The sequence below is a fragment of the Lathyrus oleraceus genome, chromosome 3 (genome assembly GCF_024323335.1).
Source record: "Lathyrus oleraceus cultivar Zhongwan6 chromosome 3, CAAS_Psat_ZW6_1.0, whole genome shotgun sequence".
NCBI classification, from domain to species: domain Eukaryota; kingdom Viridiplantae; phylum Streptophyta; class Magnoliopsida; order Fabales; family Fabaceae; genus Lathyrus; species Lathyrus oleraceus.
The window spans coordinates 491,489,827-491,495,475 of record NC_066581.1 but is presented as its reverse complement, the minus strand read 5'-3'; positions in this window follow the sequence as shown (position 1 = coordinate 491,495,475).

The window sequence follows — 5,649 nt, the reverse complement described above, 5'->3', positions numbered from 1 at the left end:
TGTAAGCCCAACGATTGGCATTCGGTTTCCTGTTTGTGTTTCTTTTGTTCGGAGTCGAACGTAAGGCCAGCCATTGGTAGTCTGTTTCCATATGCGTATTTCTTTTGACGTCTCAGCGTCTGTGCGTGTGTTTTGTTTCGGCGTGCGTTAGCCGAACTACGGTAGCTCTGATTCTCATTCTAGATGAGATACGTAGGCATAGGATGCGATATCCTAGCGAGCCCGTTTCCCATTTTCCCGAACTACGTCGACTCTGATGTCTGTGTCTGACAGACTACGTAGGCCCAGGATGCGATATCCTGTCGAGTCCCGTTTCTTCCGTCCTTTCTGTGTTTCCTTCCAGTCTTGTGCAGTGTTTGAGCAGTTTTAGCAACCTTTTTTCTATCTTTTCTGAGTGTGGATCCCGTCGAGTACGACGGATGCGTAGGGGTGCTAATACCTTCCCTTTGCATAACCGACTCCCGATCCTTGCAATCTCCGGTCGTAAGACCATTTCCTTTCCAGGTTTACTTCGAGCGTTTCCTTTCCCTCCTTTGGGGATAAATAACGCACGGTGGCGGCTCTGTCTGTTGTGTCTTTTCTCGCCGGTTTTTTCGCGTAATGCGATAATATGTAGGGGCTAAAAAGAGTAGAGATTTGGAAAAAGGTGAAGTTGACCTACGAGTTGGCAATGGAGCAAAGGTTGTTGCTTTAGCCGTAGGAACTTATGTATTAACTTTACCTAGTGGTTTAATAATTCAGTTAGAAAATTGTTATTATGTACCTGCAATTAGCAGGAATATTATTTCCGTTTCTTGTTTGGACAAGTTTGGTTTTTCATTTATAATAAAGAACAAATGTTGCTCAATTTATTTGAATGATATATTCTATGTTACTGCACAAATGAACAATGGACTATATGTCCTTGATCTTGAAATGCCTATTTATAACATTAATACTAAAAGGATGAAACCTAATGAGTTAAATCCAACTTACCTTTGGCATTGTAGATTAGGCCACATAAATGAGAAACGCATTTCCAAACTCCATAAAGATGGACTATTGGACTCTTTTGATTATGAATCATATGAGACATGCAGATCTTGTTTAATTGGAAAGATGACAAAGTCTCCATTCGCAGGAAAAGGTGAAAGAGCTAATGATCTTTTGGCCCTCATACATAATGATGTATGTGGACCACTGAACATACCAGCCAGAGGAGGTTTTCAGTACTTCATCATATTTACTGATGATTTCATTAGATATGGTTATGTGTATTTAATGAAACACAAATCAGAGACCTTTGAAAAGTTCAAGGAATTCAAGAATGAAGTACAAAACCGACTAGGTATGAATATTAAAACTCTTCGATCAGATCGAGGTGGTGAGTATTTAAGCCTAGAGTTTGATGACCATCAGAAAGAGTGTGGGATCCTATCCCAACTTACTCCTCCTGGAACACCCCAATGGAATGGTGTATCTGAGAGAAGAAATCGAACCCTGTTAGACATGGTCCGATCCATGATGAGTCATGTCGATCTTCCAAACTCCTTTTGGGGACATACACTATTGACAGCAGCTTACACACTTAAGCGTGTTCCATCCAAAAAGGTTGAGAAGACACGATATGAGATATGGAGTGGTAAGAAACCACATATGTCTTACATGAAGATTTGGGGTTGCGAAGTTTATGTAAAACGACAAATTTCAACTAAGCTTGAGCCCAAATCTGATAAATGCTTATTTGTGGGATATCCTAAAGAAACAAGAGGGTATTACTTCTACAATCCTTCTGAGTGCAAAGTGTTTGTCGCTGGAACTTGAGTTTTCCTAGAAAAGGATTTTATTTCCAAAGGAATCAGTGGGAGGAAAGTAGAGCTTGAAGAAATTCAAGAATCACTAAGCATTGATACACCTATGGAGGAATTAGAGCAGGAAACACAAGTGGTTGTGGAAGAGCAACCTGCTCAAGTAGAACAAGACCAGCGTAGGTCAAGCAGGATACGTCACGTACCTAAGAGATATGGATATCTCATAACTGATCAAGATGATGTATTACTCATGGATCAAGATGAGCCTGTGACCTACCAAGAGGCCATAACTGGTCCCGATTTTGAGAAGTGGCTAGAAGCCATGAAATCTGAAATGGACTCCATGTACACAAACCAAGTTTGGACCTTGGTAGAGCCTTCTGTAGGAGTTAACCCTATAGGATGCAAGTGGGTCTTTGTAGCGGGGTATTCGTTACCATTGGAGATATTGACTAAATCCAAGGTAAATCATACAAGTCGAGTCGCCACCGCACTTCTATTTATCCAAAGGAATGGTTAGAAAGCGAACAAAAACCTAATAGTTTTAACAAAAACTAGTAAAAGAAACAGAGATCTGGGTAAGGGGGTTGGTTATGTAATGGGAAGGTGTTAGGCACCCAAAACATCCTAGGTACTCCTAGGGAGCCCTTTTCATACTTGTTGTAAGGTTGTTGTTTTCGTGAAAATTTTGTTTGTGCAAACATGATTGAAGAGATGAGAGGAGAATATACAAGTTTATTTACATTTTGTGTTTGGATGGATAAACCCATTGCCTACGTACCATCTTATAAAAAGATTAGGATCAAAACCTCGTAGTTCGGGGTAAAAATCTCAAAATGGGTTAGTGAATTGATTGGTCCAAAAGCCTTAAGGTCTTTTGTTATCCAAGGGAGAAAACTCAACCCAAAACCACAAATCCACCATGTGAGGATAGCTTCAACATGCTAGTGAGGGGTTAACCCTATAATAAGCAAGGAAGACTCATTGTCCATCACTAAGGATATAGGTGAGTATTATATCTACCGCAAGGATAACTCAAACCTAATAGCTAAAGGTTATGAAAGATTTGATTAAGAAAGTGGCCATTGGAACCACAAAAGACATTTGAATGGGTTATATTTACCAATTAGAAGTATATACAAAAATGGTCAAAGTTGATATAAAGGTTCAATTCAAAATAAGTGTTATGAAAAGAAGGTTTGAAAATCAAAAGCAGAATGCTTAGGTTTCTAATGTTTGAAAACAATGGTTAAATGTTTGCACAAAGGTTTTGGCTTGGGTTAGAGTGGAGAGAAGAAGAAGAATGGCTAAAGTCCTAAGTAAAGCAAAAGGTGAGGGATAAAGAAACAAAACCACAATGGAGATTCGATTCCACAAAGGGATACGAATCTTACTCAACTGGGGAAGAACAAAAGGCTTCGACCAAAGAGTGCATGAGATATATTATCTATTATCGTCAGAATGTAGATAATATACTCGCATGGAAGATTATCCATAACCGGTTACTGGGTTAATAAAGGATAGATCGACCGAGAGAGAAGGGCGTCGGGATACCGAAACTAGGTATATAATGATGACCATTCAATGGGAGCAACAAACATTACCGACAACCGGTATGAAAGATGACCTGCTGGGGATAAACTGCCTAATCAGAGCAATTATCCAAAAAAGCGGAATATCAGCACCGAATATTGGATAATGATAACCGTCAAGGAGGGGATTACATCTACCGGATATTGGGTAGAAAACCACGGAAGAGTAACCGTCATCGATTAGGATGAACAAAAAGATTAACTCTGCAAAGGGGAGAAAATAGGGGTTACAACTACCGGTATAAGGGTAGATATCACAGACTCCGCCGAGGATAAGATGAATGATCACCGATTACTGAGCAATTATTCATTTATACCACGGAGAAACACAGGAAACAATCACAAGAGGCCAATTTAGGATCAAACTAAAGAGGCAAACTGAATCAAAACTCGTCCTAATGAGGATACAACTCAATAGGGGAACCCATCCCAATATATGTGTTGGGAGGAAGCGAAAACAACCGTCGTCCACGAGGATATAACTCAGTGGGGAATGCGGAAGGAAAGATAAACACTTTCTGCTTAATGGGCTGACTCTATATTGAGGGATCAGACACCGACATCTGCTTTGGGAATGTACTACCAACTAGCAGAGAATAACAAACGAAGATATATGGCAAAGAATGCAATATGAATATCCGAATGTTTGAAAATTATATGCACACAAGCGTGGTTTATGTATGATGAATGCTGACACATAGACATTTCTAACACAAACATCTCCAGGGAATAAGCACTCAACAGCCGGTACTACATCTCAAGAGAGAAAGCCACGTTCCCCGGAGAGTATCCAATCTGCCGGGGATCAGAGATACCAGGAAGCAAAGACCTTTGCAGGGGATGAATCATCAGTCAATCCTGCTGGGGATAGGAGTCACTGCACAGATAAAATCTGCCACATAAGCAACTCTACTGGGAAATCTATCCGAGGAGGTAAAGGGATTCTGGGGATCAATCGCCAAGTACCCTACCCACCAAGGAGATCACATCTGCTGAGGAGGAAAGGTTGCTACTCCGCTGAAGGGGAGAGTGGTAATATCTCAACAAGCATTCCACTCAGTAGGATAAGCCACAAAAGGCTCCGGAGTAAGAAAATACAGTCATGCCAGGACAATGAACAAATGTCTTACCCTGTTGGAGATCATACCATCCTTGGGAGAGCACTAAGGATCTCCTAAGTATCTTTTCGTCGTTGTGAATGTTCACTTTGTTTAAAAAAAAACAAGTTATGAAAAATTCATTTCTTCAAAACAATGATGTTTTTTCAATTAAAACATGCAAAACATTTGTCGAATAGAAACAAGTAAGAATGCAAATAATTGGATAAAAGGCTCAAATTTATTTGATGGAATGGCAGTCTGCAAACGGCAAGACTCCATAGATCTTTACAAGTTTGAAATTGGTGATATGTATTGGAAAAGGGCTACATTGAACATAATGACCATTTCTCCACCAATTCTGAATTCGATGTATTTGAAGCTTCGGTTGATGACGAATGAGCAAGAATCTTTGACGGATGACAGTTGTAGAACAAAGGTCTTGTCAATATGCAGTTACTTGCGAAATCCCTAATTTTTGCCTAGATTGCCCCAGGATGAGGTACTCAAATCTAGCGGGATGCATATATTCCCCTTTTTTTTTCATGTCTCTAACTTTTGCCTAGATCGCCCTTTCAGGTTTTCAATCCACCGAGACGCTCATTTTTGCCTAAGCCGCCCTTTCGGGTTTTCAACTTAGCGAGCTATTCTGTTTTTATTTCTAGGCGAAGTATTTCTTGACTGCATCTGAATTCACAGGACGAGTGAAATCCTCCCCATCCATAGTTGTAAGTATCAAAGCACCGCCTGAAAAGGCTTTCTTAACAACATATGGACCTTCATAGTTTGGAGTCCACTTGCCCCTGGAATCGGGCGCGAAAGACAAGACTTTCTTGAGCACAAGGTCACCTGCTCGGAACACACGAGGCTTGACCTTCTTATCAAAAGCTTTCTTCATTCTCTGCTGATATAAATGACCATGGCACATGGCAGTCAATATTTTCTCTTCAATCAAATTCAGTTGGTCATAACGACTCTGAACCCATTCAGCATCAGTCAACTTGGCCTCCATCAAGACTCTCATTGATGGGATCTCCACCTCTACTGGGAGTACAGCTTCCATGCCATAAACAAGAGAGAAAGGGGTTGCCCCTGTTGAAGTGCGGACAGACGTACGATATCCATGCAAAGCAAATGGCAACATCTCATGCCAATCTTTGTACGTGACAA